Raw genomic sequence first — 17,334 nt, 5'->3', positions numbered from 1 at the left:
TTAAAATCACTATAAAGCAGTATATTTGGAATTTAATTGATATTTTAGGTACCTATAATACATATTTATAGTACCTATAATAAATATTTTAAATATAAAATTAATATCAAACTGGTGTATGTACATATATGTGTGTGTAAACCATCTTAGTGCATGCTTTCATTGCAAAATATTATAGCTTTTCACTTCAACCCTCAGCGAGTGCTTTTAACGCAATATATTCCAAAGTACGTACATATGAATGTTTCATTGAAAATTTCATTTAAATGTAAAATAACCGAAATATCAAAAAGTGGAGCAAAGCGGGCCAATTTTTAACCCTTTTGCAGGTGACTACCGGTCAGACTGGTATCCGCGTGCCACAATGGACAAAACTGGAATCCGATTGAAAATTAAATTCGGAGCCCCGCTTTATTGGATGGGAATCAGGTTTCGGCATCTATCAAACGAGTTCCGATAATGCATGTATGACTCCAAAACGAGCGTGCGCAAAATTTACATTTGAAGTGATAACCACCGGTTGTGCTTAAACGGGATTTTGAATAAAATATAACAAACAACTGACGCGAAGTTCATTGTGCCAGGCATTGCATCGCTATTGGGCACATGTGCCGAAGGTATTATGTTATTGGAATTAATTGTATGATATTATGTTTGAATGTAATTTTCGTTAAGGCATAGGCTATTGTATCGTTGATTTGTAAATATTGTAAGTAAACGACCGTTTCAAATTGAAGGGTCATCATTTTGGTGATTGATTCTTTTGAATGGCGTGTCTCAAATCATTTACAACTGCTAACTTTTTTAAATGTATATAATTTAAATGAAAATTGTTACATTAAATAACCACTTATTATGAAAGCTCAATTACGTGAAATTAGTGTATAATAAAATTGAATAACACTATGTATGTACATATGTAGATTGTTGTTTAAAAGTATGTATGTCTATTGTGTCGATCCCAAAAATAGGAATACCTTCTGTCAGTTTTAAAATTTAATCATTTTATCGTTCTATACGTATGTATGTAATTATATAACGGTATATTTTTTTAATTTTAGTTATTTATTAACACAATTTTAATTAAAACAAACTATATTTATCAATTCTTCGTTTATAATTAAAATAAGATTTTTATGAACATAATAAGGCATTGACGAAAGGTATGCATGAAGTTTATATGTTTGCACTCAAATTTCTACTCATAATCAAAAAAGTATTTTTTATTTTTAACATACATACTATGTACACGTACATGTAAGTTTTGATTTTCCTGTTGTAATGATTTTCATTAGGGTTTAAATTCCAACATGCGATATATAAAATTGTTCATTTTGATTCGATTTCCTGTTATAAAACAATCACATTATATATTTAGTACTGTCTATAAATAATAAGAGTCTTCTTATACTATGCATGTATTATGTATTACGCAATAAATCAAGGCAAGTTATAAAATAAAATTTCCCAAAATTTTTGACATCATCCTTCACCGTTTGATTCTTGCGCAGTTTAAAAATTATTGTGTGATGAGCAACATGGTTTTACACCCTGTCGTTCCACTACCACTAATCTCGCCTGCTTCACACATTTGATCATGTCTAAAGTTGACGTTGGTCAGCAAGTTGATGTAGCCTACTTTGACTTTCGTAAAGCCTTTGATCAAGTCAATAATGACGCTCTTTTGATCAGGTTAGCTGAAGTGGGTTTTTCAACGCGTCTTCTTAAACTCTTTGCTTCTTATCTTAGTGATAGGAAGCAATTTGTTAGATATGGTCTTTATGAATCTCCTTCATTTTTTACTCGATCTAGTGTTACTCAGGGGTCCACTTTAGGCCCATTACTATTTACAATTCTTATTAATAACCTCCCTAGAGTTTTATGTAATGCATCATGTCTCTTGTTTGCTGACGACGTTAAATTATTTTTTGCTGTCAAGGATGAGAGGCAAGCCTCTCTCCTTCAAGCTGATATTAACGCTGTCTTGGAGTTCAGTTCTAGTTTAGGATGAGAGGCAAGCCTCTCTCCTTCAAGCTGATATTAACGCTGTCTTGGAGTTCAGTTCTAGTTTAGGCCTTGAACTTAATTTAAACAAATGTGCAATTATGAGCTATGGACGTGCACATTCACTCTATTGTCACGGATATTCCATTAGATCCGTCTTGTTGAAGCGTGTGGAATCTATTGTCGATTTGGGTATCACTTTTGATCCTCAGCTCACCTTTCACAACCATATCAAAAAAGTCGCTGACGTTTCCTTTCGTCGACTTGGATTTGTTTTGAGATATGCAAGATTATTCTCCAATCCTTTGTCTTCTCGCTTGCTTTTCAATTCGCTTGTGAGAAGTAAGCTAGAGTATAATGCGATTGTGTGGAATCCGCATGAAGCAAATTACTCTCTGATGATTGAGAAAGTGCAAAAAGCATTTCTTCGTTTCCTATATAGGAAAGAATATGGGTATTACCCATATCTCTACCCCACTCCTTTCCTTTTGGGCATGCTTGGGTATAATTCCCTTGAACTTCGGAGAAACTTCTCATTAATTAGTTTCGTTCTCCTGCTCTTACGTGGTAATACGTCATGCCCGTTGTTGCTGGAGCAGTTGGGGCTTTATGTCCCTATTCACTATGTGCGTGGTAGACATCATCATTTGCTGGCTGTACCTCCTACCCGCACAGTCCTTTTTCGAATGGCTCCTATTCCAAGAGCTATCCGACTTCTTAATGAAATCGTTGCTGCCGAGACTGAATGTGATATTTTCCACCTTAGTGAGCGTAAATTGTCGGAAATTACTCTAACCCATTTATCTGGTAGTCTGCGCTCATCATTGTTTTCATGATTGATTGTGATTTATGAGTGAAATTTTGATTAACTCTCTTCCATTTGGGCCTTACAGGGATGTTTTGTATTTGTAGTTGTTTCTTACATATTTATTGAAACTGGCTGTAGGTGCAAGGCATTCCTTATGCTATATTTTATTTGATATTTTTACTTTATCTGTTATTATAAATGCTATTTTTTATGTATGTATGGATGTATTTATGTTTATGTTTAATTGTTATTTTGTTTTTTTTTCTTTTTTGTGTTATATTTTTTGACCATTGTGGCGCTTTAAGAATTCCTGTTATGCCACAATGGTCTGTTTAAAATAAATAAATAAATAAATAAATAAAATCAAACAAATGGAAACTGTTCAATTTGATTCATTTAGGTACCCAAAAAAATGTTACATTTTGCAAATAGCAAAAGATGCTTTACCGTTTAAAATAATAAAAATAAATCGCATAATATATATTATTTTTATACTACCAGTATAAATAGAAATTTTTGTATTGAATTTCAATTTGAAATTAGTCTCTTTTTTTGTACTTGTGTATTTTGGGCTACGAAATTTACGCATTTTGACTCGTTAAATAGTGATTACCTACCGTATGATTATAATAAATTTAAGTTAAAGCACGCTTTAGCAGTTATAAAGCAATTCCACGTTTGCAATTTGAGAGGAAGGAATTATTACGTATCCCTGTTTAAAGCGAACGACTTTCTTAATTTGACGCCATTACGTTCCGCGTAGTTGTTCGCGAAAGAGTTACGACATACAGAGCCCTCCTAGATACATACATACATCCTTAATTATCTCCAGAGATACAAAGTAACATTTAAAGAGAGCCGCACACATCCCGAAAGCCGTATACATCTCGAAAGCCGTAAATTCGAACGTCTGACACGAAGGGAGACAGACTGAGTGTTCGCGTGCCCTTTGACAGTCAAAAACTACTTGTAGCAGTAAACTCTTGTAGTTTAAACTCGTCAAATCTAACGGGCCGATCTGACCGTTTACGACTCTAATAAACTTCACGTGTAAATATGGTATGTACGTATAATGTGTGGGTTTTAGGTATGGCGGTTGTAATTTGATAAAGCTAGGTGAACTTTCTATATAATAAGTCTCGGCAAGAGTTTCGGGAGAATTAAATTTTAATTTATAACCGCTGCGAAATTTCGCGTTGTCTTACATTCACCATTATGGTGATTTGCATATAAAAGACATCGTAAGTTGAAATCTTCCTTTGCAAGGGATGCGCAATTGTCTCGGTTCTATTATATTATTTAATATAATATATATTTGATATAATACATATCTACATTATACTCTCAATTTATTACATTACATTTATTCCACAAAGCGTTTTATTTTACTATGAATCCAAATACTGTAGTATTTACATTTATTTTCAAATAGCTTAAGTACTGCTGAATAATTAAACAATTTAAATAAATACAATTTTCCACTACTAAATATTTTTTTATACAAAATAAAATAAATCTTAAAACTTTAATACGGGAAACTATACAGTTTTTGTCAGTGCTAAGAAGATCTGTGGCCACTTTTAGATTACATTTAGACCATAGTGACTTTACAGGTTGCCCAAAGCGCCACTATAGTCAGAAACATGTAAACAAGATTCATTAATAATAGTAATAAAAATAAATAATAAATATAAAAATAATACAATTATACGTTAAAAATTTGGATTTTAAAGTTTAAAAAAATGACCCTGTGACATTATTGAGTTCTCTTTGATGATGCTGCTGTTAATTATTAACTCTTAACAATATATTAATTTTAAGTCAATTGAATTGTAAATAGGTTTTTGAGCTTTTTTCTATTATGCTATATACGCTAACACTAAAGATGATATAATCAATATTGTCAACATTACAATAAATATTTTCAAAAATGGTAAACGGATTATTACGCAAATTGCGAACGCACGACAATCGTTGCCACAAAAATCGCTAATGCGGACACTTGAGTTCTCGTTGATACGATATTTCGCGTGACGTGCGCGAGATCGCTTTTTGCGGAATAATCACCGAACCCTCACAAATATAATAAATATTTCATATATACAATTAAGAAAATAGGCGAATGTCAATAAGATCAGTAGATACGTGTTTTCATCAAAGTTATAATATACATATTATGTATATTATACTACATACATAAATTAAAAATGTATAATGTTTTTTAGATGATATAAAAAGTAATTTTAATTTAAATAAAGGAAAAATATGCTTTTTAAATTTGTATTGATTAATTTTGTTCTAGCATTGAGACCATAACAAGATAAATAATATTTAAAATAGAGAATGATCGGTAGATCAGTAGCTATTATAAAATACCTAAGATGTATCGTGAATATAATTTATGAATAATAAAAATCAAAAATCTTAAGTCAATTAGTGTTGGTGCACTATTTTAATTCTATTGCTCAACAACTAGTGTTTCACACAATGTTGTCTTTTAGATTTATTAAAAATAAATCGTGCTTAGCTTAAAAAAATATTTAGGTTAAAATTAATAAATTTTGTTTGATCTTTTTTAAATCGTGATAAATATGTTTCAATCAAGTTTCTAAATTAAAATTAAAATTCAAAAAATTTATTAAAATATGACGAAATGCGATTGTCAACCCTTTGTTAAAGAACGCCAACGTCGAGAAGTTTAAACTCTATTAAATAATGTATTCGACGAGAAACTCGAGCCGGAGTTTGCATGCGACAGACGAGCCGTAATTATGATCAAAGAACTCGGGCTCGCCTTGTCTTTCGGGCTCGCTGTATATGAGAGCTAGTACACGTCTTCTTTGCACGTACCGGATACGAGGCGACTCACTCTCGAGGACACGTCTTCTCAACTCAGGCACACATGCAAACAACAAAATAATATTTCCAAAAATCAGGTGGGTTAGTTCCATCAGGCGTGTACTCAATTAATCGATAAACTGTTCACAATATCAAATTTTTAATGTGTTTATGCTTCAGTTGTAGTCGAATCTACTCGCGTAATGAAATCAACCCCGGATGTGGATGCTTGGAAAGTACATCCCTTTTCTTCTGAGGGTCGTAAAATGAGCGTAGCTCAAGGGTAGGGGTGTATACCTTGTTTTGTTTCAGGAATATAAATTAAATTTTGATCGTGCAGTGCCTTGGAAAGCCTTCAGTATTCAACCCCATGCTTGCCTCGCATGCACTACTACTCTTTCCGGATGTCGTAAAGTGGCACAATCGAATGAGACGCCTCTTAATGTAATCAACAATCACCCCCCCAACCCTTAAAGTTTCCAATTCTTAGTAAAACATTATTCAAATAATAATGAAAAGCAAACTCTGTGATCTCATTCTGATTAAATATAAATATTGTATCTTTTTATTCAGAATTAAGATTTTAATTAATGTGTTTATTTTTTAAATTTTATATTATATTTAAATGTGATAGATACTTATATGTTTGTTAAATAAAATGTATAAATATTGTATTAAAAAAAATATTTCAGTTCATGCGTCAGTCCATTTTCGTATTAAGCCTACTAAGCGTTCAGCGCTAACTAGCTAGCATAAACTCTTAGCAAATATCCACCCACGCACAGACACATTTATATATGCGTGTATGTAGTTGCATGTACGTGTATTCGCACACACCCATACAATAATAAATTGCTGCCCTTAAAATATCTTTGTCTAGCGAAAGCCGGCAATAGGAAATGCTTTCAGCGTCAGAAACCGAAATCAAGAAACAAAATATTTAGTTAGGAAACACCATTGTTTGCTCTGCAGCTATAAAGACGCCGATAAAAGGACGCAGAAGGGGGAAGTTGAAGGGGGTGTTTTGAATGGAAGAAGGGGCCCACGGGGGTGGTGGGTGGTTGGGGGTGGCTCGAAATACGGAGTTATTTTATGGCGCACTTTATGCGCCACGGTTGCCGCGTTTGCCATAAGACCTCAAAATTACACACACACACGCGTTCGTTCGCCTTATATCGAAACGTTAACGGTCGTTAATGCGACCTATTCGATCGTTACTATTTATGATGTTTTATTTCGTACATAGTTACTTGGAAAATTCGAGGAAAACCAACGCTAAAGTTGTACACATGCACGCTAGAGTGACCCCGTTTTTCAATATACACACTCATATATCAAGTAAACAAAAACCAAAATCGATAGGTCGAAAAACCATATTTTCAAATTTTGCTTGCTTATAGATTCGCCCGCTATGTTTAAATTTAGAACCACGCTTACTTCAAAATGCCATTTTTTTAGTTGGACAAATATTCATTTTTTTACCTATATACATACGTCTGTTATAGTGTTATGACAAGTCAAATTAAAACGCATCATGGCTAAGTGTGCAATTATGTATATACATATCTAAACAAATTAAGCAATATACATAGGTATACATACATATATCAATTACAAACCGCAAGAATATGAATACTTGCAACAATCAACAAATTAGAACTAGCTGAACCATTGGAACTTAATTACCGTTTATTTATTGTACAAAATTTTATACATTGAAGTTTTTATACGTATTCATTGTAAATTGCCAGGACAAAATATTATTTCAAAACTTCATTCTCGCTCTATTCATCTACATATATGCATATGTTAATTATGATAAAGGTAATTGAATTTAAAGATACACATTTTCATGTCGTTGCTTTAAATATGGCAACAAATTAAATGGCCAGTATTTTACAAACATAATGGTCAGTATTATATTAATAACAAATGGACAGTATAAAAATCTGACGTACATTCACCAGAACAAATAGCAATGCTTGTTGGATAGGATTGTCTATCAAGATCGTATCAACCTTGTGGTGATACTAACCAAACAAATACTGGCCATTCGTCAAAATAAAACATTTATACTGACCATTTATGTTTAAATACTGACCTTTTATTATTTATACTGACGATGTGTATATTGAACGATGGACACTGGCTATTTAACATAAATACTGGCCATTTAATATAAATACTGACCTTTCATATTTAACATAGACCAATATATGTATACTTACCAGTAAAATGCAAGCCTTCAAATAATATATTGCCTTACGATTTGACGTAATTCTAAGTCAAAATCACAGCAAATTTCAAATACATTTTCTATGAAAGCATGTAGTTTGTGTATGTGAGATTTGGTCAACATTGACGGCATGTAATTATTTTATTTCTGAATATTTCTAAATTAAATGTTCACGATATTTACAAGGTTATCTCCGAAAAGGTCTAGGTCTTCCTTTGTCTTTGAGTGGCATTTCTAGAGGAAGTCTGTGTATTTCGAGGTGTCGAAGTAGAGACGCCTCCGTTAAACACAGTAACGAATACGGCGTGACTAATTGAATTTTGTTTGGTGTCAATTTTGCGTACGCTTGTGCCATCTGCGCGCGCGTGTGCGCGCACAAACTCCATTGTTTAATGATAATAATAATAATTCTGGGGTAACAATTTGCCGGAGACAAGAAACTGACAAATGAAGGCAGCCGTTCGCTTCGTCGAGTAATCAAATAATATATGCAGATTATGTCTTATTTCTTACTGAGGAGAGAGAGAGGGCCGGCGGCTCACTGGTTAAAGTGACACACTCCTTTGGTAACTATCACATGTGCTTTATTATAATATAACTCAAATTCAATCAATTTTATTTTTTCTGAAAATACTCTAGACATTTAGAAAAAGTTCTCAAAACCATTAAGTCTAATAAGGTAAACTAATTCGTTAAACATCTTAAAAGCTACGCTGTGTTATTATGTCTCTTAAATTGCGACAAATGTGTATGTTCTGTGCATAATAATAGGCGATCGAGATATGTAAATGGAATGATATCTGATATAGACTGTTTAAGACCTTACTCGTAGCATTCATAAAATACGATAAAATATAATGCATTGTTCCTTGTAGAATATACGATTTGTATAATGTTACTTCCAAACAGAAGATATTATATATGTACATATGTATATTTGAAATGGAGATAAATCTGAAATAATGAACAGTGCCAGAATTCAATTAGTTCATTAGATGAATTTCCAAACCAATTACCATATATGTATTGTATTATTTATCAATAAAATAACTACAATAATAATTTAAAATATATTCAAATCGGAGTTAAAGAAAATTTCAATAAGATACAAGGGAAATTGTGTGTAATTTTTATTATTAGAAAATTGAATGCATATATTGTAATACATATATATGTATACATTGGAAATAGTTTTGTCTTAAAAAAATACCTAACAAAAAGTCTGTTGTTCGTTGTCTTTTTTGTACAAAATAAAAGACAATTTATAAAATTAAGTAATAGTAATCAAAGCAAAAATATACGGCCATTAATATTATATGTACATATGTATATATAGTTTTTAAAAAAAGTTGATATGTCAAAAACATATATCTATTGGGCTAAACTGCATTTATAATATTGTAATATATTTAAATTATTTCGAATAAATTTAATTTTATACATAATATATCTATAGTATCCTTTTAAGATCGATTTTCATACATATTTCCATCAATTCGGCGATTTTTTTCTCCACCTTTTAATCAAATATATGTCTAAAATGAATAATTATTACATTTCAAATAGCACTTTAGTCGTAATTGGGTTAAGAAATATAGTTTTTCGCCAGAAGCGAGCGACAACGCGCGACTCGCTCGTACAATTTCACACGCAGTGGCTCGTTAACGGCTCGACGACTCAGAATGCCTTTTATATGACTCAGCCAATCGGAGGAAGCTAATTTAGTCTGAATTTGTGCTTCCAGAAACTCGCTAATTAATGCTCTTTTATAATCATAATAACGAACGACATACGAGGACGAGAGACCCGCCTTCCGTCCTCCCCATTTTAAGGACGGAACTTCCCAGAACCCAGTCGGCTGACTTGCGAATTTTCCCATTTCCTTCTTCGCCGCTCACGCGAATAATTATACGTCGTCAATTTTACAAGATAGTAAGCACAACTACGAACTTTGCTTTGCGCATAATAAAAATCACCTATGGGAAATAAAAGCTCAGATAAAACTAGTTCAAATACAACTCGCCCATTAACGGCCACATTGCGCCAGCATAATTCTTGGATTATTAACCCATTGTCCGCTCACATTGGCAACGTTATGCTCGTAACAATCTGCGATTATCCAACGGCGAATAAGCACAAAGAAAATTTACCCTGTTACAACGCTAAACTAAAATTTTATCGTTTAAAAAATTCAAATACTTTCATATAAGTATCGAACGTTGTAATTATACGGCTCACTTCGAATGTATTCGAATCCCATTGTCGTTTTATGGGCGAACAATGATAAATGTTGGGACACGGTTAACACACACATTCATAGGTAAAGTTACACACGGATACACGTCTATACATAGGTATTTATGAGTGTGTGTGTGTGTGTGTGTGTGTGTCTGGTTAACGACATCTATCGCCGAACCAACCGAAACGACGCTAAGAACTGGCGTCAGCACTTTTGAAGTTAAATTACAGCCCTTAGGTGGTGCTTCTATAATAATTGCCCCGATATCTAGGAATGTTAGCGAAGGCCCACAGCTTCTCAACTTTTATGTCGTGTATCAATTTCAATGGAAGTTTTTGAATCATTGAGGAAATTAAAGCTTATAAAAATGTTTAGTCTTTATGTACATTTCTTTATCGCCAATTTATTTGAAGAATCTCTATTTAAGTCATAATATATCCTCTGAGCAGAGGGTTGTGATCTCTCAAGTCCATCAGGTTTTCTATTCTTATAATACTGTTAACCTAAGGGCTTCAGTCATAGAACAGCCAGTAGCGACTTGGACCTGTCTGGTTCATCGAATTGGAGCCTTCCCATTCCCCGAGGACTCTCCATTATAACCACTCACAAGTAATCTTTCCAAGCTATTCAACTCTCTTCTAACTATATGTTCATATGTCTAAAGACGTTGAAGATTCTTTGAAGACAGACTGCTGATAGTATATTGATAATCTTAACTTCCTGGAGGTCAGACATTAGTTCTCCTAGTTAGTTGTACGTGATACTTTAGCACCACACCTCAAAGGCGTCTATAATTTTTTTTCTCTAGTGTAAATGTTCCAAGATTCAACACCATGTCCAAATATATACATATCAATACAAATAAAAATAAAGTTTGTAAATAAACTCTAAAATATTATATTGTTCTGCATACATTTATCATGAATCATTTTGACCATAACTTTGCTGTTTAAATTTGGTTTTATAACTTTTATAAAGATGGTAATAAGTGGGTAATATCTTGATTATTAAAAGACAATCCACACAGTTTGAGAGCTGCGCAATCGTGCGGGAAAACTCCAAAGTTACGATCTTACACGAGTATACTCGTTCTTGATGACTAAGGTGGGCCCCGCTAACGAGCTACGCTCGAGGAGACCAACTACACTATTGATTTTTTAATATTATACACACACATATAGGCAAACTAATTATATAAATCTTAAAGATGAGTATATTTTAAAAACGTATGAGATATAAAACAATTTAAAAAGTTAAAATTGATAAATTTAATTTAATCGTTCGATAGTTAAAATATTATATATAAGTGTTGGAAGTTGTAAAAGAGGTTTTTATTTCACTACTAGCTGAACCCGGCATGCGTTGCAATACCACAATAACGAATGCAATTCCCGTTCCCGTTCTCGTTCCCGTTCCCATTTGTCGGAAAAACGCAGGCAGCGAACGGATGCGGTGCATCCGCTCTAAAATCGCCAGGCAAATTGAACGACAGATTAGCGGAAGACTGCTTTAAATGCAATTCTCGTCTTCTCGAATGATAGATTGCACATCAGATGACGGGTAACCTTTCGATGTGCACAGATGCAATTATTAAAATGTTAATTTTTAAAATTGAGTTGGATCTTTCAGGCGAGTTTAATAAGGCACGATTCGATAAGTTCCGAATCTTGCCTTATTAAACTCGCCAGAAAGATCCAACTCAATTTTAATAATTGTATCTGTGCACATCGAAAGGTTACTCGTCATCTGATGTGCAATCTATCATTCGAGAAAACGAAAATTACGTTTGAAGTTGCCGTTCTGTTAATCTGGGGATTTTAGAGCGGATGGACCAAACCCGCAGCGAACACATTTGAAATTATTGCGTTACAATGACACTCATTCCCGTTTTTTTGTTACCGTTCGCGTTTTTGGGTAAATTTTTTTCACAGTAAATTTTCCGGACATGCATTCAACAATTCCTGAAAGTTCCATCGTAATCGGTTCAGTGGTTTATGAGCCTATACGAGACACACAGACAGACATTCAATTTTATATACATATATAGATACACGATTAGATAATTGGTTGTATTATTATGGTATTTGTTGGTAAAATATGTTGGCTTTATTTGATGGTTTTTACTTTTGGAATTGTATCAAATGAATAAGGAGAAAAAGTGAATCCATTTCGCGATTGTGGAGGTAGCTTTCATGTTCGGTATCCGGCATTGTCCCGCAGCGCCATTCTTCCTCGTCTGGAACAATTCAAGAAACGCAAATTGCCCCCGCAGCGGACTGGGGGTAGAAATTGAGGGTGGGAGGGTGGAGAGAAACAGCGGCTGTAGCGTCGGGTGAGTTTGTGGGTGGTTATAGGTGGTAGTTGATGGGTGTAAGGACGCGACGCGGTGCTGGCTGGAATGTTGTAATTGTAAGATCCTCGGGGAATGTCGTGGGTCCACCGGAGTGGGGCGCACTGATTTGCCCAATTACACTAATTGTAGCCGGCCCTGGACCGGGAGGATGTGGGGGAGAAGGGGTGCTAATCTCTTCACATACGTATGCATATTCTCATATAGAGGAATTTTACACTCTAAATTGAAAATATTGCGCTCTAAAGAGAGCCACGGTAAGATTCATCAGCGTATTGTTTATTTAATGTCAAACATTGCCTCGACACTTTTGAAATTAATCGACCCATTTTTAAATACCTCCTTTGCATTTCACATGCCTTTCGTGTTAGTGGTCATTTTTTATATCTCTTATCTCTTATCCGATCGTTTTCATACTTTGCCATATTGCTCATTTTGGTCATCAATATACGTTAATGTATCGTTTGCCATTACGTTGGAGATAAAATATCGTTTAACAAGCGTTGTCACTTGTATTGTAACCTGTTCGCCATGACACGGCGATATCAGATTTTAATTGTTTGAACGCCTATAATTCACTCTATATTTTATGAAATTTGCTCTATAGGTTCTCATTATCTCTAATATATAAATATTTATAGTTTTAACTCTCTTTAAATTTCAATTTTGGCGTGTAGCTTCTTGTAAGGTAATACACGATATATATTGATTTTTGGCCAAATATGTTAGATCTGACATTTCACGACTAAAAGTATATCTCTTCACTGGGTTTTATCTGCGAGATAAGTATTCAATAAGAAGTTATGTTGTATTTAATTGTTAATATGATTTACAATAAGCTTACATACATTTAGGTTTTTACAATAAGCTTACATACATACATCACATACAATTATTTTTAGTTATCAGCTGATTTAATTTATCTGATGATTGAAAAGTTCATTTCTGTAAATACATAAACTCATTTATGGACAATCATACATTGATAAACTATTCTTATTAATAAAGGAAAAAACTTGTATATAGATATTGATCACTTATCTCAAAAATATCGCAAATTGGTTTAAAAATAATTGAACTCCTTTGCGGAACAGTCAGATTCGGATTTAAAAGCGATAATCAACGAAAGACTGGTCGCATTGAAGTGTCAAACTAAATTACCGTTATCGAAGCTAGTCGTGTTGGCACTAACAACCAAAAGTATTACCAACCTCCTCTTACTTTCGCTTATTCTACGACCAACATTTACAACAATATGAATGACCTAAAAATATATATGAGAGATAATGAGAACGAATAAAGGTCTGTTCATACCTAGTCAGCACGTACCGACTTCAGCAGGTATCCGGCCGTACGAAAAGTATTCTTTGGTACATTTTGTATGGGTATATTCATACCAACCGTCACGTTTACGCCACGGCAGGCTTACAGCAGTACCCGACATTTCCTGTTCATACCTTACAGCAACATCCGTCAACGTATCGTATCCGTTTTTTTTGGCCATCGTGGAAATATACACGCGAATTACGTGCCATGAGTCTGCCGCTTTGCTGTTTTGGACCAATTATCGATAGTGACAGTTGCACATGTATGCATTCATATTGTAAGTACTCGACAATACGACGTAAGCAATATTGCGCCGTATCGTCATGGTCTGTAATGTATAAGTAAGCCGATTTTGCCTTGCACTCGGTCAAAGTGATGTAAGCGTGACGTGACCGCGACGTGTAGGTAGATATGAATAGAAATCTAATAAAATGACATATTTTAAACGGAGTCGTGCAGTGCTGAAGCCGTGCAGTGCTGTTAAGTATGAACAGACCTTTAAGCAAATTTTATAAAATATAGAGTGAAAAAAAAAGTTATAGGTGTTTAAGCAATTAAAATCTGACATAACTGGATGGTGGCGAAAAGGGATATACAGCAAGAAGAAGTTTAAGCGATCGATGTGGGCGAACAATGAGAACGAACATTTTGGACGATTAACTTCAGGGAGAGGTTCGAGGGAGTATTTTCAAATGTGTCTAATACGATTTTTTTTCACCATCGTAATGGCGGATGACACTTATATTAATGACCAAACCAAGCAAAATGGCAAAGTATGAAAACGATCGTACAGTCGATAATCGAAAATCCGGCAATCCATGCCGGACCAGAAGAAAATGGTATTGATTGCCGGATTTTCGATTTTGGGCTGCATTTTTAAATTTACCGCGTTACCGCTACAAAAAATAAATAACTTCAATTTGACACTTCAGAACAGCTCGATAACGATCTTTAAAGTTGCGGATAAAATTGAAAGTACGTAGTACTTCGCCAAACCTGAAGAAGTAAACAATCGGATTTCAAACCACTTTGATAATGAAACTTTTCGGACAGCTACGTCATTACCAATGAAGGAAAAGGAGAACTTAATTGAACTTTAAAGTGATAGCATTTTAAAAGCTGAATTAAAATAAGGTCATTGAGTTTTTTTAACTAGATATTAGTGAAGAATATGAACAGCATGCTGAAAAAACAAAACAGATCCATTACGTCTACTCTGTCTTCAAATTCCTTACCATGCAAATACTATATAATTATAATAATAAATATCATGAAATATTTTTATACGGTGGTGCAGTTTAGCGTAATGTACTACCAAGTGGTATGTGAGTCAATAAAGGTTGGGAACCGCTGGTCTATTCTGTATTCAGCGTTTTTTGCTACTTATATTATTATTTATACGCAAGGAAAAACGAGAAGAGGAAGTGTATTTTTACAAAGTCTTTATATGTACTTCTGACATTGTTTTTTTTTATCTTAATCTTACTATAAAGCAATTGAAGAAAATTGAACCTATCCTAATATTTATGTATGTACTGAATCTGAGATTGGCATGTGATTTAGATTAGTTCTATGTACATATGTACATACATATATAGTTGAATCATTTTGTTGAATATCCACACATACGAAAAATATGTAGTGAAAATTTGAATATAAGAAAACCTTTTTCAGATTAAATAAATATTAGAAAAGATTATTTGTAATAATAAAAAAAATCAAATCCCAGATTGATTTTATAGTACCAAAATATAACAATTTTTAAAATTACATTGCAAAAATTTATATAATACTGTTAAAGGATTAAAAGGTATACGGTCACTCTACCGGTCAATCAACTAGATCGGCAATCACCCAATTTTACATATGTTTGTATTACTTTTCTGTATTTAATTGAATATATTTAAACATTTCAAATTTATTTTATTGAATAAAATCCCGAAGATTTGACTTATGTCAACTTTTTCACCACAATTGAATACGCTTCTGCGATCATTAATATGAATCCAGCCCCTCTGGCGTATTAATCACATCGTCTCATAAACACTTTATTCTCGTATAATTCAAACTAACGGCTTGCCGAGGGTAGGCGTATCCCCGATTTGCAGCTTCGATTCTCAAATTGGGGTTCGCGAGACGAAATATTTAAGTATATATGTACGTACAACGAATACCTGCGATTGCCTTATCGGCACACCTGAAAGTCAACAGTAAATAGTGCCTCGCTCAGCATAGGTACTTAAATTAGAGCGTTCGAAGTGAAAATCAATCGCTGAAGCGGTGATTAAAAATCAACATGATCTATGCAAGAAGAATTTGAACAAGACAGTATATCAATTTGAAAATTGTTGAAAAATTTTACGAAAATTTCCGATATTAATTTAAAAATAATAATTGCGATGGAGAACATTAGAAGTACGTTCGTTCACGTTTCACGTGCAAGAAAGCTTTCCTAAATGTTTTAACAAATTACCACCACCCTTCCTCTAGACATTTCAAAGACAATGACAAAGTTCACCTTCTTAAGGGAAACTCCTCACCCTTTCCCTTTAAGAAAACAGACTTCTCTCCCTTCATTGAACTCGTGCACAACAACCGACCGAGCTGAAATACGACGCGTCCGACCGTGAAATTTATTTATTAATAATATGAGAGACGATAATTTCATAGAAGATCCCCCAAAATCTCTCCCCAAACCACTCTTCTTTATCTCATTAAATATAAGGCAACGTTGTGAAACATCACGATTTTTTTCGTAATCATATATTAGCATAATAACATTACCATACGATTTCATTACATATGTGTGTCAAACAATGTTTTATGTATTCAAATTTAATATTGTACAGAATTTTAAATGCTTCTCTTATTCTAAGATAAGAATATCTGTCAAACTTTGATTAACAAACTAGCATTTAAATCCAAACAAATCATTAGATAGTCTAATTATGAGAATGTATTTTATTATTATAATTTAAATTTACTTAGACATAACTTCACTGATTCAGCAAATTTATTTGTTATAAATTTTACTTGGATTGTATTAAATTAGCATAGATTAGTGGTAAACGTGTAATGCTTTTAACTGAGGGTCACGGATTCGATCCCTGGCCCAGTGCGGCTGGTCAGACTTGGATATGTGACTGCAGATCGATGTTTTCCTATCATAGATTGTCAATTTATCTGATTTAATTGAAACGGTTCCAACAAATTGGCATCCTTGTCCTATTTCTCTTTCAGCATTTCATATTTGCTGATTTATAAAATGCTGGAAATATTTTTTTGTCAAATTCATCCATAGATATCTATGGTGCTATGGTTATATAGCCAGCAGTATGGTTTAATGGTAGCGTGTATGTTTAGCACCAAGTGATCAGTGAGTTCAATCCGCCATACTGCTGGTTAAATTTGGGGGTATTTGTGACTCCAAATCGATCGTTTCTTATCAGAGTTTGCCAATTTTATCTGATCATTATTGAAACGGTTCCTCAAAATTGGCAAAAAAATATCATTTTTCCTGTTGTCACAAATCT

This window comes from Arctopsyche grandis, chromosome 11 (genome assembly GCF_051622035.1).
Source record: "Arctopsyche grandis isolate Sample6627 chromosome 11, ASM5162203v2, whole genome shotgun sequence".
Classification (NCBI taxonomy): domain Eukaryota; kingdom Metazoa; phylum Arthropoda; class Insecta; order Trichoptera; family Hydropsychidae; genus Arctopsyche; species Arctopsyche grandis.
The sequence above is the reverse complement of the archived record's forward strand: the minus strand, read 5'-3'. Positions refer to the sequence as shown.